This window comes from Elephas maximus, chromosome 6 (genome assembly GCF_024166365.1).
Source record: "Elephas maximus indicus isolate mEleMax1 chromosome 6, mEleMax1 primary haplotype, whole genome shotgun sequence".
Lineage (NCBI taxonomy): Eukaryota > Metazoa > Chordata > Mammalia > Proboscidea > Elephantidae > Elephas > Elephas maximus.
In genome coordinates, this window is record NC_064824.1 from 72,736,221 (window position 1) to 72,755,439 (window position 19,219).

At 41.7% G+C, this 19,219-nt stretch overlaps 1 protein-coding gene across 6 annotated transcripts in view; it reads right to left on the minus strand.

Annotated features, from left to right (window-relative positions):
* The window catches only part of WIPF1 (WAS/WASL interacting protein family member 1), a 142,857-nt gene that overhangs the window by 79,585 nt on the left and 44,053 nt on the right, over positions 1–19,219 (minus strand). For 3 of the 6 annotated variants that reach the window (XM_049887482.1, XM_049887485.1, XM_049887489.1), the window contains exon 1: positions 13,605–18,836. The exons of the other annotated variants lie outside the window; for them this stretch is intronic. The gene's annotated coding sequence lies outside the window, so the exon portion shown is untranslated. Of the gene's footprint in view, positions 1–13,604; positions 18,837–19,219 lie in introns of those variants that run through there. 6 annotated transcript variants of the gene reach the window in all.

Here is a 19,219-nt window from a genome sequence, read left to right on the forward strand (position 1 = left end):
GTCACTTTGAGGACTAAGGTGCCCCTAACCCAAGCCATAGTATTTTCAATCACCTCATATATATGCGAAAGCTGGACAATGAATAAGAGAATTGATGTCTTTGAATTATGGTGTTGGTGAAGAATACTGAATATGCCATGGACTTCCAGAAGGACAAATAAATCTGTCTTGGAAGAAATACAGCTGGAATGCTCCTTAGAAGTGAGGATGGCAAGACTTCGTCTCACACACTTTGGACATGTTATCAGGAGGGACCAGTCATTGGAGAAGAATATCATGCTTAGTAGAGGGTCAGCAAAAAGGAGGAAGATCCTCAACAAGATGGACTGACACAGTGGCTGCAACATCAGGCTCAAACATATAACGATTGTGAGGGTGGCACAGGACCTCTGTTGTACACAGGATCACTATGAGGTGAAACAGACTTGACGACATCTAACAACAACAAAAATGAGGTGTTTGGCATTTTTTTTTTTCCGTACTAAGTCTTCAAGATCTGCTGTCTGTTTTACACTTACAGCCCAGCCCATCTCAATTCAGACTAGGCTCGTTTTATGTGGCTAGTGGCTACTGTATTAGACAGTGCTGCACTAGACATTTGCACAAGGGGGATTTAGCCAACAATGTGAAATTTCTGAGATTGGGGATTTGTGGAATTAAATAAAACTTAACAGATGAACACATGAGGAATCCTGTTGGGCCCCAAATATCACTGCCCTATCCCCACCCCTTCTCATGCTCTGAGAGTGGCAAAGGGGCAATGGTACATGGTAATGGACAGAGGGCCCAGGTTTGGAGGGGTAAAGGGTATCAAACTTATTGAACTTAGATATTAGAGCCTTGAATTTGTTGTCTTTTCATGAGTGTGAATGTGTATGTCTGGTCTACCAATAAATTTCCCAAGGCAGTGGTTTCCAAGCTGGGCCTAACTTAGCTGGGTGCCTTTGGCTCAATCTCTATCATCACAAGGCTGCAATCACAGTGTGGGCTGCGACTGCCAGAAGACTGATGGAAAATCTGGTTCCAAGTTCACTAACATGTCATTGGCAGGATTCAATTCCTCGCTGGCTGTTGGCCAGAGGTCTCCTTCGGTTCCCTACCACACGAGTCTCCACACAGGGTAGCTCATAACATAGTACCTGGCTTCCTTCAGAGTGAGCAAGAGAGTGAGAGACAGCAGAAGCCACAGCTTTTTTATAACCAAATCTCAGAAGTGACATCCCTCTCTGCTGCATCTATTTGCTAGGAGTGAATCACTAAATCCGGCCCACACTCAAGAGGAAGGATTTATACAAGTAATTCTAAGAGGTGAGGATCATTGGAGGCCATCTTAGAAGCTCCCTATTACATGACCAACCAAAACCAAACCCGTTGCCATTGAGTTGATTCCGGCTTATAGTGACCCTATAGGACAGAGCAGAACTGCCCCATAGAGTTTCCAAGGAGCGCCTGGTGGATTCGAACTGCCGACCTTTTGGTTAGCAGCCGAAGCTTTTAACCATTATGCCACCTTTCACATAATGACATAAAAATATCTGTGATTTCTATGAGTGACAAAGTCACAGTGTTACTAATACTACTGTAGTTTGCTGACTATATTCATAATTGAAGGAAATGTAAAATTTCAGTTAGAGGTTAGTGAAAACAAGGATGTAATATTTTCCCCATCCAGTTCATAGACTTCAAGTTAAAAACCTCTGTGTTAGAGGGTACAACATATCTTGAAGACAGTTCTTCTAAAATCAAATACTGGGACTGTCTAAAAATCAGTCTAGTGCTTTGTGGGTAGGTACAAGGACTCCTCACACACCCCTGGAATCCACCACATGTGTGTTTATGAAAGGTCACTTAAAAAAAAATCATGCGGTGCTGCTAGTCCAGCTCAGAAATAAATCAACTTTGAAAAGAGCCCCACAGCTGCAAAACCAAGTGTTTGGCACTAATAAGTCAGGATTAGTGGGGCTCAGCTTATAATGAAACTTTCACCTCCTCTGGGCAGTTAGTTGACAACTGGACTATGGGAGCAAATAAGCCATGTTTTGAAGTAATAACCACTTTTCTAATGACAAGTAGGCTTGGAGTAGAAAGCAGGTAGAAGGGAGATGTTGTTTTCCTGGAAAAATTCAAATCTTAAGCTTGCGGCCCTCGGAAAACAGGGATCAAAATTATCTTTTTGGAAGCCCCGCTTGATCTCTGCTTATTACTTTTCCAGTTATACCCACTGCGGTTATTTTCCTTCTAAATGGTGCAAAATAATCTGGGATACTGTCAACAGGCCCATGTCAGCAAAGTAGTGAGCTGGGACACGATTAAAGGTTTAAACTTTTCCCTCCTGGATCCTAACCAAAATTTGTCACCCCTTGCTCACAGAAATGTCTTTAGTATGGTCCATTTTGTGGGGGTGGGGCAGAGGTAATTAGTCAAGACATTTGACAACAAATATGGCACAGGCACTAGCCACTAAGAACAATGTCTGATGCCTGAGGGAGCCATGCTTTGCCTGCACTAATCCTTTAGTTGTTGAACTATGGGAAAGGTCTTAGGGGCCCAGGGGGTACACTCAGGTGACTGAAGGCGGTGATGATCTGCCAACTGACTTTGAAGCATCTGAATATTTTAATAACCAGTATGGCTATGACCAATAATGACCAAACAAGACTGAGTATCAACTGTGGTGGTAGGGGCTGCTCCTCCCAAGGGTCCCCACAGAGGTGCCTGGCATGGGAGCTAACACTGTAGCCCTGCAGTGCTCTGACTGGCCTGCACTCTGAGGACAGAACCCTGAGCTGAGGTCAGAGTCTCCAGGTCCTGGACTGTTTCCAAGGCTCTCAGAATCTATCAGGTCTCCTGAGGGCTGGCTGGCTGGCAGTCTCCCAGCTACCAGGCGCCTTCTTGGAGTAGCCTGGAACAGCTGTTGCCGGCTGGCACCAACGGGCTTCTATATAAGAGAGGGTTGATGTTTCCTTGTGGTTTTGATGGAGGGCATATTCTCAGTCCATAGGTGTCATACCACCCAAGTAGCCTCACCACTGCTTGGGGTAAAGGCCAAACTAAAGTCTTTTTTGTGTCCTCCCACTTTAAGCAGCTATCTGACTTTTTTAATGAAGCCCAGGTTTGAAGTTTATCACAAAGGAGGTCATTCTGCATTAATTCTTGGTTTACATTATGTTACTGAAATGGTCCGGTTTGTTTTGTTTTACTGTGGGAAGCAGAGCAGGGAAGGCTGTGGATACAGACAGGCCTGAGCCTGTGTGAATACTGGCTCTGTGGTCCGTGGTCAAGTCACTTTACCCATCAGAGGCAGTTTTTACCTCTGTCAATGGAGATCATAATAGAGCCTACCTCACTGGCTGGTTGAGGGTTTAATGAGATTATTTAAAGACAAATGTGATAAATGGTGTTCTTATAAATTGAGGACAAGATTGAGAATAAAATCTTTTAGTCTCAGATGGGCTAGGATAATGCCAGTGTTATTCCAGGGTACTAACTTAGGTATTTTTAAAATAGATGATTTTTGTCCACTTATTCTGATTAAAAAGCAAAGTCAAAAAAGTGACTTTAGAGGTCAAAACATAAGTTAACAGTCTTGCATATAGGCTTAGATCTAATCCATATGAACTCAAGAGTGCTATCTATTGAATGAAGATACCATTATACCCCTTTTTCACAGGAAAATAGCATAGATTTATTAGTTAATATTGGTATAACTTCTAATGTCTGCTTCAATGACAATAAATGCAATTTCCATTATCTTTGAGATAAGATTTACATAAACATAAAAAATGAAAACCTCAGAATATTTCCTTCAATTGCCTTGATACATAAGCAAGAAATGCTTGATTTGTTTGGGTATTGAATTTTTTCTTTTTTTTAATTTGCTTTCGCCCACTGTTTAATTTTTTTTTTTTTTTAACTAAAAAAGAATTACAGAATCACTGTGGCTTAAGCAAAGCCCTGGTGGTACAGTGGTTAAGTGCTCAGCTGCTAACCAAAAGGTCAGCAGTTAGAATCCATCAGCCACTCCTTGGAAACCCTATAGGGCAGTTCTACTCTGTCCTATAGGGTTGCTGTAAGTTGGAATCAACTCAGCGGTAACAGGTGTTTTGTTGTCATTGTTGTTTTTTGGCAGCTTAAACAGTGAAAGACAAGGCCTGACATAAAAATCCTGACCCCTCTACTCTTATTTACCCCCCAAAAATTCACTTTCTGAATTCAGTCCCAGAAATCAATCAATCAATGTATAAGTCATTATTCAGAGTCCCATTCCATATTATTCATAGGAGTTTTAGAATTCAGGAGTAATATTAAACCATGAAGACCATTAAGGAAGATCAATTTCTCTAGGATTCTAGCTCCTACACCCAGACATGTATATTCAACTTCCTACTCAACATCTCCACTTGGATGTCTAACAGGCATCTCAAACTCAGCATATCCAAAACTAAACCTCTGATCTCTTCTCTTTAGCTCCATCTCGGTCTACTTACAGACTTTCTGTCCATCTCGGTTTGGCAGCATTTCTTTTGCTTACGCTGAAAACCCTGGGGTCTTCCTTGAATCTTTTCCTTCACTTATTATTGTTCAATCCAGCAGCTAATCTTCTTGGTTCTACCTTCAAAATTACTCCACACCACCTCCTACTGCTGCCACCCAGTGTATCATCATCACTCACCTGGAATACTGCAACAGCCTCCTCAGTGGTCTCCCTGCTTCTACTCTTGCTCTCCTACAATCTATTCTCAACACAGCAGCCAGGGGGATTCTTGAAAATGTGAAGTCAGATCATTGTCTCTCCTCTGCTCTAAGTCCTCCCATGGGTCCTTCTCAATGAGTGAAAACCAAGTTCTATAATTGCCGGCAAGGCCCCACAGGGTCTCCTCTCCTACTTCTCGTTCTTCACATGCTCTGCTCTAGTCACACTGGTTCCTTGATATCCTTGAGTATAACAGCTATGCTCCTGCCTCAATGCCCTTGTGCTAGAAGCCTTTTCCCGGGTATCTGCATGGGGAATTCTCTTACGTCTTTGCTCAAATGCCACCTTCTCCATGACAGTCACTCTAACTAACCCCCACTCTTAAATGCACACAGCCGCCACAGTGCTCCTGATGTTCATTTTCCATAGCACTTACCACCTTCTATTCTATTCTGCCATGTACTGTTTTATTAGGGTGATTGTTTATTGTCCACACTCCCCAACTAGAACACACAGTTCACACAGAAGGCGCTCAATAAATGTTTCTGAAGTATGGGGAGAAAAAAAGGCAAAAAACACCCACTGTCCAAAAAGGGCTTTGTGGTTTCTAATAGCAATACCCACATATTACACCTCATTTTCTTTTTTTAATAATGTTTGTGGCATTTTGAAGAGAAGCAACAAAGTAGGTCTGACACTGAGGAGAAGCTGCTGTCTGCCCAAGAAAGACCTGAAGAATAGCATTACTGGAGAGGGGTAGATCGCCACATTTTAAGCACAAGACGTCACCATAAACCAAAAACCAAACCCTTTGCTGTCAAGTCAATTCTGACTCATAGCAGCCCTACAGGACAGAGCAGAACTGCCCCACAGAGTTTCCAAGGAGTGCCTGGTGGATCTGAACTGCCAATCTTTTGGTTAGTAGCTGTAGCACTTAACCACTACGCCACCAGGGTTTCCAGACTTCACCACCAAAACTAAAAAACCAAACCCGCTGGCATCGAGTCAATTCCGACTCATAGAGATCCTATAGGACAGAGTAGAACTACCCCATAGAGTTTCTAAGGAATGCCTGGTGGATTCGAACTGCCGACCTTTTGGTTAGCAGCCGTAGCAGGTAGCCACTAACAGAGGTCCTAAAATGTCCGTATCTGGGACTCAGAGACGATCATACTAAGAATGACTGACTCACATTTCAAACTCACAAGATGCTGCTGGATATGCCACAATTTATAAATGATGTCACTTCCTTCCAGTGACCATGTGCATTGTCTAGGATATACCCTTTACGAAAATATGGTACCCAGGAAGCTGAGTTAGTACCTAGAAGATATTTCAGTGATCTTAGAATCAGAGCTAAGGATAGTTAAGCCTCTTAAAGACTGCTTAATACAGGCCATAGCGAGCCCTGATCTTTGCCCATATTTCACAACAGAACCTCCTCTCAATTCATATTCATGTCCACAAAATTCAGGGTCTCTCTCCCTGTCCAATCATGAGCAACCATTGGGAATTTTTCGTATCTGAACTGTCCTCTTCTTTGCTCCGTGAAGACATCACCATTTTTTGCACCTAAACTTTATCCACGTAGGATGGATTTGGTTTCTACTTACAAAATTACAATTACATTCCAGTACCATCTCCCAGAAATTAAGCAGAGGTCATTTTCCTGGAGTTTTGGGAGTTCCTGAACTCCTGACTCTTGGTTTATTCCCACTAGGCATGGGTCTGACCTCTGTAGATCCCAGAGGGGCACCTACATTCAGATTTTGAGGGTTTGGGACCCCTCAACATTGCTCCGTTCTGTGGTGATCAGTGGCTTTGTCAGGAAGCCTTACTCTAAGCCTAGAACCATCACTAATTAGCTAGTTTGATCTTAGACAAATCACCTAACCTTTCTGGGCCTTAGTTTCCAAATCTAAAAATGAGGGGACTGAGTTCTGTAAGTTCAATTTTAAATTCCTTCTCTTTCTAAAAGTTCAGGACTCTATCCTTCACCTATTCCTGTAAGTTTTACATAATGACAACAGCATCTGAAAGTCTCTTTCCTAAATTTTTCCCAAGGCCAGATGTTCCTGGCACTGAAATAGAGGGAAAAAAACTTTTTGAATAACCTAACATTTTTTACTTTTACAACAAATTATCCTCTGGCCTTTTCAATTCCCCTTCTCTTACTGCAATCTCCTTATGCATCCTTAAAGAAGTTTAAAAAAAAAAAAAAGTAAACTATTCACTCTCCCTGATTTGTAAGGATCCATCTAAAAACAACATTATTTTTTTCCAAATTATTTTCCTATAGAAAGCCTCTCAAACATTTTCATTCTGGTAACTACTCTCATCAGTCCTGATTTGTCCCTGTTCTGCAGGGAAGGCTATTAAATGCTCTGGGGGAAGAGGAATAAAAAGCTTGAAGACAGGGCTGGCAGAGGAAGCATGCTGTCCGTGCAGGTAAGCTCCAGACGGGATTTTTCAGAAAGTGATGGGCATGCAGTGGCAGAGTGTTAGTTAGAAGTGGAGAGGAGAGGAAAAGCAGAGGGAAGAAGAAGGGCAAAGGCAAACTTATTTGCTTTGAAAGAGGTTTTAGGCAAAGCCCTGATGGCAGTTCATCAAGAGTGTTCACTTAGTTAAATGACTTCTAGAACTGGAAATTTCCTCAGAAGTCACACCTCAGTGAGAAAGCAGAGTTGGAATACTAGTTTTCTCCCTCCAACAGCTCCTTCTGTGCAGCCTTCTACATAGCAGGCTGAGGAGGTTTTGGGCAGCCCTGTCTACTGGTCCCACACCCAGTTTCCAGGAGTCAGGATCATTCCACAGGTCTCTAAATCCTGTAAGGAAGATCAAATCTTTACATTGCTGTCCTGGAAATCAAAGGAGATGTCCCAGATCACCATTTAATAAATCAGTGATTGACTGAAATATCAGTAAACCTCTATCTAGCAAGCTCTGCAAATGAATCTATACGTAGAATATATGCATAACCTCCTATTCTGAAATTAGCAGCACATCCCAAATAATTGAAGGTTCCAGGATATCATCCGATGACTTTTAACTGAGAAGACACATATCCTAAAGAGTTTTCCTTTATTAAAACGTGTGTGTGTGTGTGTGTGCATGCGTGCACACGCATGGGTGTGCATATTCTGCTATGAAAAAAAAAGACTGTTCTTAGGCCACACTACTATTACAAACCAATACAACACGTGAACTTAAAATATAACATACTATTAAAATCCAGGCACAAACACAAGCAGAAAGGAAGCCTAATTCATACCAGAAAAGATCAAAATAGACACTCTGGTAAGTATCTAGCTAGTGAGACAGTCTCAAAGCAGTACCCTCTAATTAGCATTGAGACCTTACAATGTTACTGGTACATAAACACCTCCTGGTGGAATTAGCACAGGAATACACCGGAACCAAACCAGTTGCTGTGCAACCGAGTCCGACTCATGGTGACCTCACCTGTCGCAAAGTGGAGCTGTGGTCCATTGGGTTTTCAAGGCTGTGACCTTTTGTCAACCGACCGCCAGGCCTTTCTTCTGAGGCACCTCTGGGTGGGTTCGAGCTGCCAACCTTTCGGTTAGTAGTCTACAGCTTAACTGTGTGCCCCCCCCCAGGTGCTCCTGGCATAGGCATAAGTGCTTCTTAAATTCAGACTGCTGTACCAGGACAGGGTTTCACTTCAAGGACCCATCTTTTCCCAGCTTATTTTTTTCCAGGAAGAGCTTTCTCTGCCCACGAGTAAGTGAGTCAGGCAGTCAGTGAATAAATAAATGCAACTCTTGTCATTTTCTGATTTTTTTTTTTTTGGGGGGGGGTGGGGAAGCACATTTGGTCTTTTTTTTTTTTTTTTTAACAGCTTCAGCCCTCTACCTGATAAAGAAATGAAGGGAAACTAGACTGGCAGAGTGAAAAACTCAGTCACGCACAGGTACAATCCCCTCCCTGGAGGTGCCGCAGAGCGCACATTAGCATTAATGGTGTTTCACTCAGACGAGCAGCATCTCCAGCAAACAAGTCATCCAAGCACTATGTCAAGCTGTCCCTCATGTCTCGCCAACCATTTCCTCTCAGAAACTCTGTAATCTAGACACCTGCCGGGGCCACCCCTCCAGAATAGCCCCACTGGTCTTGCTTCTTTCGGGGGGAGGGGGCAACAGCTCAAATCTTTTTTGGGTTCTTATTACCCAGAGGCGAAAATGTAAACATTTTGTTTGAGGCAGTCCTGAAGCAAAATGATCGTGACTCGCATCTGAGGCATTTTCAAGTTTGTGGGTTTGGAGGGAGGTGGGTATGAGAAGACATAATTTCTAACTGATTCTCAGAAGGTATGTTTATTCCTGCCTAGACTCTGGTTTTAGTCAACAGAACGAAGAATATGGCTTTTCCTGAAGTATATGTAGCCCAAATAACTATAAATCATGGAAGGAATAAAAGGCATTATCCAAAACTATTTCTTCTCTTCCCTTTCTTATCCCTCTCTTGTCAGTTCTCCCAAACCAAACTGCTTATAAACTGAAAATGACTCAGATTCCGTGTAGGGCTTCAAAGTCAAGATAAAGAATCATATTGTTGATGGCATAACATAGTTATAAAGAAGATGTCCTACATTCTACTTTGGTAAGTAGTGTCTGCAGTCTTAAAAGCCTGTGAGTGGCCATCTAGGATGACCATATTCCACTGGTCTCACCCCTTTGGGAGCAAGGGAGAATGATGAAAACTAAAGACACAAGGGAAAGATTAGTCCAAAGAACTAATGGACCACAACCAACACAGTTTCCACCAGACCGAGTCCAGTACAACTAGATGGTGCTTGGCTACCACCACTGACTGTTCTGACAGGGGTCATAATAAAGAGCACCAGACAGAGCTGAAGGAAAATACAGAACAAAATTCTAACTCACAAAAAAAGACCAGACTTACTGGCTTGACAAAGACTGGAGAAACTCTGAGAGTATAGCCTCCAAACACCCTTTTAGCTCAGTAATAAAGTCACTGCTAAGGTCCACCCTTCAGCCAAAGATTAGACAGGCCCATAAAACAAAATGAGACTAAAGGTGCACACCAGCCCAGGGGCAAGGACTAGAAGGCAGGAGGGGACAGAAAAGCTGGTAATAGTGAACCCAAGGTTGAGAAGAGAGAGCGTTGCCATGTTGTGAGGTTGTTAACTAATATCATGAAACAATAAATGTACTGTTTAACGAGAAGCTAATTTGTTCTGTAAACCTTCACTTAACCCATTAAAAAAAAACCCTAAAGTATGATAAAAAAAATCATAGTGTTGAAACACATGCTCTTTCCCAAGAGCATAGACCACTGGAGAATAGGCTCAGAACAGTTGATCTGGACACTGAAACTTACAAATATAATACTTAAAAAAAAAACCTATGGTTCACATGGTCTTGGAGAACATCTAGCTCAACTGGTATAACATAGTTTATAAAGAAAATGTTCTACATTCTAAATGAGTAGCATCTGGGATCTAAAAACTGTGAGCGGACATCTAAGATACTCCACTGATCTCACCCCATCTGGAGCAAGGGAGAATGAACAAAACCAAAGATACAAGGGAAAGATTAGTCCAAAGGACTAATGGACCACAACTACCATAGTCTCCACCAGACTCATCCCAGCACAACTAGGTGGTGCCCAGCTGCCACCAACGACTGCTCTGACAGGGATCATAATTGAGGATCCTGGACAGAGCTGGAAAAAATATAGAACAAAATTCAAACTCACAAAAAAGGACCAGACTTAATGGTCTGACAGAGGCTGGAGAAACCCCAAGAGTATGGCCCCCGGACACCCTTCTAGCTCAGTAATGAACTCACACCCTATAGCCAAAGATTAGACAGGCCCATAAAACAAAATGAGACTAAAGGGGCACACCAGCCCAGGAGCAAGGACTAGAAGGCAGAGGAGACGGGAAAGCTGGTAAAAGGGAACCCAAGGTCGAAAAGGGGAGGGTTGACATGTTGTGGGGTTAGCAACCAATGTCACAAAACAATATGTGTGCTAATTGTTTAATCAGAAGCTAGTTTGTTCTGTAAACCTTCACCTAAAATACAATTAAAAAAAAAAAACAAACCCTATGGTTCCCATTATTTCTTTGCGTGATGGTGATGATACAATAATAATGCCTTATCATGCCTAGGAACCTTCTCTCTTGAGAAGCTCAGAGAGCTGGGCCTCCAGACTTGATGATGCCTACAAGAAAGATTGCCAGGGATGAATTCTGTTGGAAAGGTTGCACTCAGCAAAATTTTACTTTTTCCCGACTAGCCTGAATGTTCTGTATATTCCACCACTTTATCCGTCTGAAAACCAGGCCACACAACCATCCGTGGATGTTGACTCTGAAGTGTTACTCTCATGTATCGGGGATTCTGGGGAGGAGGAGACTGCCTATACTTCCAGGCCTGGGGGAGAAGAGGGATTTGGAAAGTCAGCCCCATTGCTCTCCTTAGTTAGGGAATTCAGTTAACATGCACATATAGTCCTTCCCTATAAAATCTACCATTTTCTCTCCATATTAAAGGTGACCATTCATCTCCTCATCTCTTTTCATTTCTGACCTTCAAAGTGAGCTCGGAGTTCAAATTTGGAGGTAATTCCTGTCTAAAAATCACACACAAGATTAATACTCCTGGTGCTCTCCATCGTCCAGTAGCATCTACCACCTTCTGCCTTTCTGTGTCATCCTCTTTTTTTCAGAACCATCTCCAGATTTGGAGATCAGAGGTGTTGCATAATGATTATACTTTATAAGCCTCTTCTTGGATCTCAAACCCAAAGGAACACAGTCAAGGTGGAAAGCCAGGGACAAGCGTAAAAAATACCTAGAGAGAGAGAAGATGCCCCTAGAAGAAATGGAAACAACTTTTGGAAGGATGCATTTACAAAAAAGACACTGGGTCCATCTGGAAAGTATTTTAACAAAATAGAAAGCCCTTTTCTACTACAAGCACCTAATAAATAGAATAAAAATCCCTGAATGGCAGAGTTCTATGACCAATTAAAAAAAGCAAAACAAAACCGAAAGGAGCTCTTTCTAGGGATGTCTTCTTGTTGCTAGGTGTCATCGAGTTGGTTCCAACTCATAGCAACCCTGTAGGACAGAGCAGAACTGCCCCATTGGGTTTCCAAGGAGTGGCTGGCAGATGTGAACTGATGAACTCTTTGGTTAACAGCCATAGTTTTTAACCACTGAGCCACCAGGATGTCTAACCCGTTCCCGTTGCCATCGAGCCAATTCTGACTCATAGCGACCCTATAGGATGTCTGGCCACTGCTAAATTGTAAGCCTCTTCCTGGTGCTCAAGGGCAGGCGCCATACACAAGAGGCCTTCCCACTGCAGTTCGTGTTTGTACTTGTCCAGGCATTTGTGCAAAGGGCTCCAGCTACTAATAAAGTCCAATGCTTCCTTCACCCCTTCCCACCCACCATGAAAACATAGGCCGCCATTGTCAGAGCCAGTATAGGGTTTCTGACAACATTTGAACTGAAATCTCCAGGTTAGACTCCTCCCTTATTCTGTCAGCTTCCTCTCCATTTGCTTGCACAACATGGTAGGAAGAAATGAAAAAGATGTGGCTGTCTGAGGACATAATCAACAATGATTTTTCTCTTTCATCACTGCCCTGGTTATTTTGCATTACAAGGATATAAATAACAAGTGAGTCGACTAACCCTTTGTTAATTTGTTTTTCAGTACAGACACATTTTAGAACACTGGGTTGGAATGAAGATATTAAACAAGACCATCAGATCCAAGTCTCTTCCCTCTTCATCCCCCTCCCTGCCTCTATTAACACATTAATTAACATGTTAGCTCAAAGAAGAAATGTGTATGTTTTCAAAAACATCCAGAAAAAACTCAGCTGCCTTGCTGGATGACCCTTTCTAGCGCTTAACAACAGTCCAAGAATGTGGTAACTTACTTCTCCTAACTCAGATTTGAGACATTTTCCTTTTTCATATAGGTCTGAAAGCAGCTGGCCCTAGGATGTTGTGCCTTTTATCAACTTCAAGTTCTTTATTAAACTGTCCCTCATCAGCCACGGGATGAATAATCTTGGGCCCATCAGATGCTTCTGGCATCATATTTTCCGGCCTTTGAACCATCTTTGTGGCTCTTCTCTGGACTTTTCAAACCTTCCTTTCAATAGGAAGCATAAGGCTAAGGACAGAAAGCTGTAGTAACAGGCCTCATGGTTTCCTCAGGCCCTGCTCATCCGACCACTGGGCTTCTGAAGCTCTGGGGCAAGCAGGGGACTTCCTCATCTTACATTCAAGCTGCCCACCCCCACGCCCGTTTTATGTTAGGAAGAGAAGGAAAGAAAAATAAAAAGGAAAGAAATGAAGGAAGGAGAAAAAAAAGGAAATTTAAGAACTTACAAAGACATGAAAAATTATTTTAGCATGAAATACATGACTCATTTTACCAGACGAAAAGTATGTAAGAATAACAAACTTCTGCATACAGCATCGCAGCAGATGTTCTAACACACAGTATCTTCTGTATTTTCTAAGGCCCTCTGAACACCAGCATGTATGCTTGCAAACACAGGATGATTTTTGTTCTTCTTCAGATTTATGCTAATAAGTAAAAATGAGAAGAGGCTTAGCTGAATTCCATGAAATAAGTTATTTAATGAACTTCTGAAGTTTTGTTGTTTTAGAGGACTTAGAAGTTCTAAATAGGGAAGCAAGAGATTCTGAGAATTTCATTTTCACAATAATGACTCAATGTTTGTTCCTCTAACAACATGAGGTTATCGGCTTATCACTGGCTCTAACAGTCAAGCCAGAGACATTTCTTTATGTTACAGAAACACACAGTTTAAGGAAAGAGAATCAGGTATTTCAGAGTGGCTATGAAATATTTTTTGGGGAGGGGGGAGCACTAACCTGTGTTGTTTTAAATCCGCTGAAAACGAGCAAGTTCTCGAGTTCCCCTGCTATCTTCTGGCCCATTTCCTGTAAATGTTGCATGTGACACCACACTTCCTCACTGCACCTTCTTCGATTCGCCTCTCTAACCAGTCAGAGGCATGTGATAAGATCGTCCTGCTGCTTGCTTCACAGTGGAGTGACCCTTTGTCTAAAGAAATGGCTGTCACCCTGCAGGGGTCTCCCAGGCGGTTTCAGGTGTTCCTCACACAGTTCAAGAGGAGATAAGCCCGGAAGGGAAGCACGGAGAGTGCTGTCTAGAATCTGGCACTTCTGGGCCCACAAGGAGAAAGAGGAGGAAAGGGAGAGAGAGACATTGGTGAGCCCCCAGGATTGCCCATCCTGAGATGAGGTTTGTAACTGAGAAGGGACACACTCATGCCGCTCACAGGAGAACCCAGGGCCTGGGCACTCTCCTGTTGCCAGGACAACCCCTGGGGTTTGGGTGTGCTGAGGAAGAGCCGTGGATGGCGCTGTTCCCGGGAGGTCCCTAGCAGTGAGCACCTTTGTGGCTCCATTCTGGAGGGTGTTGCCATCAAATGAGCACAGCCAGGTCTCGGCTCGCATTTCTGCATCCTGCACTGACAATGGCCACTCACTCTGAATTTCCTGAGACAGTCTCGAGTTCACATCCATTCTATCTAGTCATGCTGTCAGGTGGTGTGCCCTAGTTCTTGGTTTAGAAAACAAAGCCACTGTACTCTCAGCTTCCCAAGGCTAAGCAACTGGCAGATATTTCCCCCCTGCTAGCCTCCAAAATATGCCAGCCTTCTGGTTTCCCCTGAAGGGGCTGGCACCATCTTCCTGTGGATGTGAATTCCTGACAGCATGTGAGCCCCAGGCTTGGCAAGAGCACCAGGGAAGAGTGCCCCCAAGGTGCCCCTGTGTCCACCGACAGGTGGGAAGACTGGAAGAGAGCTGGGGCAGGGACATAGTGAGAAGCCCGGGGTCGCCATTTCTAGCTTTCCCGTTCCTGTAGTCAATGCCTTCCTCTTCCCTTTTATAGGTCTCCTAGCTCTCAGGAGGGTCCAGCATATTGGAAAATGTGGATGTAGGAAGTGGTGTGCACAAGCAAAATGATGTCCCACACCACTGGGGAATATTCTGCAATTTGTACAATCTGACTCAGTGCAGAAACCCCAAAGTCATTTCTATCCAGTTACCCTGGAGTATTTCTTTTTTTAAAAAAATGCTTTTAAAGGGATTTCTGTTTTTTACAAAGGTAACTGTAGACAAGTTCACTGTTCCAAGTCTTGAAAATAAAACCCCCAAAACTTGAAAATATTACCCTATAATTCCCCAATGAAGTTTTCCATGTGAGAACAGAGTAAAGAAATGAGTTCTGAGCGTCAGAGCTCTGGACAACAGTGAAACTCTGAAGTCTAACCACCCGATTGCATTTCTTTGAAAACATGTATGTACAAGTATTTTACCAGTCTGACAGGTGATGGCTGGTTTTCTGATTGAATCCAATAGTTAGATTAGCTAGCTGAGTCAAAATGGCTGTCCAAGCTAGAGGCATGGCATTAGCTTTCTAAAAGGAATAATGGTAAAACTTTGCCATGTAAGAGTCAGAAACTGCAAAGAACTTTGGAAAAACAAAATACTCCATAGAAGATAAATAATAATGACATCATTTAAATCTATTTAGATATGTCAGATTCTGGGCTAAGCTGCCAGTTGCATTTTTCAACTAAGCAGTTACATATGTTCCACTTAAACCCTGCTCTGTGTGGAATTTTTAAAGGTCGTAACAAACGCCTTATAATTTTTCTTTAAAAATCCTAACCTGGCTCCCTGTACATGTAGGTATTTTTCTATTTAGACATTTTTTTAATTTTTAATAGACTTAATTTTTTTAGAACAGTTTTAGATTTATAAAAAAATTGAGAAGATAGTACAGAAAGTTCTCTTACATTCCATACCCAGTCTCTCCTATTATTAACATCTTAGTGTATCTGTTACCATTAATCAACCAATACTAATACATTATTATTAACCAAAGTCCACAGTTTATCTAGACTTTTGTTTTTACCTAATATCCTTTTCTGTTCTAGGATCCCATTCAGCTCACCGCATTACATTTAGTCATCATGTCTACTTAGGCTTGTTTTAGCTATGGCAGTTTCTCAGACTTCCCTTGTTTTCGATGACCTTGACAGCTTTGAGGAATACGGGTCAGTTATTTTTTAGGATATCCCTCAATTGGGATTTGTCTGATGTGTTTTTCATGATAAAGCTGGGGTTATAGGTTATTTGGGATAAGACCACAGAGGTAAAGTGCCATTTTAATCACATCGTTATCAAGCATACATACATAAACATGGTTTAATAATATTAATGTTTGCCTTAATCACCTGGCTGAGGTACTGTCTGTCAGGTTTTTATACTGTAAAGTTAATCTTCTTCCTCTCTCTTTCATACTGCACACTTTGGAAGGAAGCCCTTGAGGATAGAGTGTCTACATAATTTATTTGTAATTCTTCATGAGAGATTGTTTCTTTCCCCCCACTGAGTAATTTATTCAGTAACTTATTTATATCGGTATGGCCTCATGGGTATTTATTTTATACTTCAGATTATAATCCAATACTGCTTTGTTTTTTTATAGGGGTATGTCAAAGGAGCACAGCAACCCACCGAAGGAGCTCTCACTGGTCAAAGCTGATATAATTTGAGTAACAAAACAAAGCAGTATTGGATTATAATCTGAAGTATAAAATAAATACCCATGAGGCCATACCGATATAAATAAGTTACTGAATAAATTACTCAGTGGGGGGAAAGAAACAATCTCTCATGAAGAATTACAAATAAATTATGTAGATACTCTATAGATGTGTTTATTTCTGAGCATTTCCTTACTTCCTGGCACTATATGATGCACCAGGCTCATTTTGTATATTACCTGCCGGAGTTACTCATCCTTTTTTTTCTGTCTTTATAACAAAACAAAATAAAACTACAGGCCTGAAAAAACATATTTACCTTCAGTATTCATTAGTTCTGTTCTTGTGTATTAATGAAAATCTTTTTTTAAAAAAATGCTCTCATAAAATTAGTCCTAGCCTCCAGAGACTCCATCAGCCTGAGACCGGAAGAACTAGATGGTGCCCAGCTACCACCAATGACTGCCCTGACAGGGTACAAAACAGAGAGTCCCTGATGGAGCAGGAGAAAAGTAGGATGCAGACCTCAAATTCTAGTAAAAAGACCAAACTTAATGGTCTGACTGAGACTGGAGGGACCCCAGAGGTCATGGTCCCTGGACTCTCTGTTACCCAAAACTAAAACCATTCCCGAAGCCAAGTCTCCAGAAAAAGATTAGACTGGGCTATAAGACACAAAATGATACTAGTGAGGAGTCTGCTTCTTAGTTCAAGTAGACACATGAGACTATGTGGGCAGCTTCTGTCCAGAGGTGAGATGAGAAGGCAGAGGGGGACAAGAGCTGGCTGAACGGACACAGGAAACACAGAGTGGAGAGAAAGAGTGTGCTGTCACATTATAGAGGGAGCGAATAGGTAGGGTCACATAACAATGTGTGTATAAGATTTTGTATAAGAAACTGACTTAAACTGTAAACTTTCATTTAAAGCACAATTAAAAAAAAAATTAGTCCTAGCCTCTACCAGCAGCAAAACACCAACTGAATGAAATAGTACTGCATTTCCTTAATTTCAAGATGCATGCTTGTGTTGGTGTTTTTTCCTTCACATTTTAAAATTTCTGGAATGTAAGTGTACATTTAATATCATGTTTTGTTTTTTTTTTTCCTCTTTACTGTCATTAATTTGATGGTACACCTTACAACTGACGGTGTCTTGGGAATGGAGGAAGTGGAGCAGTCAATTAATTCTTGTTTGGACTATCAGATATCATTCAACTACTTCCACTGATTTTTTTTTTTCCTACTAAACAAATATTTTTGATTAAAGTGTTTGATGTGCAGCATCTACGGACATTAAGAACCATCAAGACTTTTACCTACTCCCAGATATATTCCAACTTTACCTCAAAGCACAAGTTCTCATGAGACCTAAATAGAGGTAAAACCAAGAGGGGAGTGTGAATGAATTCTGGGTTTACTATCTGACTCCTTTTATGTTCACTTCACCACTTTTTCAATATCTCATGAATCCACTGCCACGCCTAAGGAGCCTAACGCTGAAGCTCACGGCTGTGAGAAGGGTGTTTTGGTCTTGCTGAGGCAGAGTAAAAGTGCTTATGGGCCAGTGGGCTCATTAGAAAGGACTCCTAGCTTCTGTCTTTCCTACTCGGGGAAGTCAACCAACCGCGGAACCAAGGTGTTCCTTTCTCCGTGGCCAGCTTCTTCTCTCCAGCTAATGCACCACTACTGCTTTGGGAGTATCATGTCAAATACATTTTTTTTTTAATGGAAAGACTGATTCGACCATTCGACATCAGAATATTTCACAAAGAGCCACGATCACAGACGAAATGCCTAATCTTTTCATCCAGGTAGGCAGAACTTGGCTACTCTAAGCCCTGCTTTCTATCTCACTTCTGGGTAACATGTATTAAGATACTGGTAGTGCCCTAATCATCTTGCTAGCATCCAGAAGGGCCTGGAAGAGATGCTGCACTGACTTTTTGAAGCAACATTTACCAAGCTCTTACTAGGCTAAGTGCTTTATAGACACACTCTCCTTTCATTCTCACTACAACTAACCCTGTGAGGTAGCTACTGTGATGGCCCCTTGACCAATAAAGTAACCAAGACTTAGGTTAACTAACCTGTCCAGGGTCCCTTGGTAAGTGTGAAGCCAGAACACAAGTCCAGCTCTGTCTGACATCAGAGCCTGATAGTTATTCTTTGCTATGGACAGAATTACCATCTATAACCTATAAATGGGCACTTTATTAAATACAGCCCCGTTCTCTGTTTTCTGCACGTGCTTTCACTTCGGCCAAACCTAAGCTGCACTGAGGGCAGGGCCAGTATTTAAATTCTCTGATCCCTTCATTAATGCAACTTTCCAGCCTTACTCCAGCAGCTTTCCTGCCGCCCAACACGCCTGCCTCACTGCTAGTTCTAATTTTTTTCTAATACATTAATTCTACTTTACCTTCATTATCTTTCTCCTACTGCTTTGCTTTGTTTTACTTTTATTAGCTCCAAGAGTTACAAGCTTATTTCATTTATTTTTAGTCCTTTTAAGTAACTGCCATGAATTTTTATTTAAGTACATTTTTAGTCCTATCCTATTCAATCAATATATGCTCTCTTTTTTGGTTAAATGGAATTTTTTTTGTGGTCTATTTAATTTCTGTAAATGCTTCACGGTCTTTAAAAAAAAAATTAATGCGAGTTTCCTATTTGTTAGGTTAGGTCAGTCACGATAATAATGTTATTCAAATCTTCCGTTCCTATTTTTGTCTCTCAATCAAATGCTGAAAGCCCTTTGTCAGTCTCCTACTATGATTATGGGAGACTTTATTTGTATTTTTAAAATTTCTACTTATTTGTACTTTTATTTTATTATATTTCCATTTGTATTATTTTATTTGTATTTTTAACAGTTTTTACTTTTATCTAATTTGGTACTAGG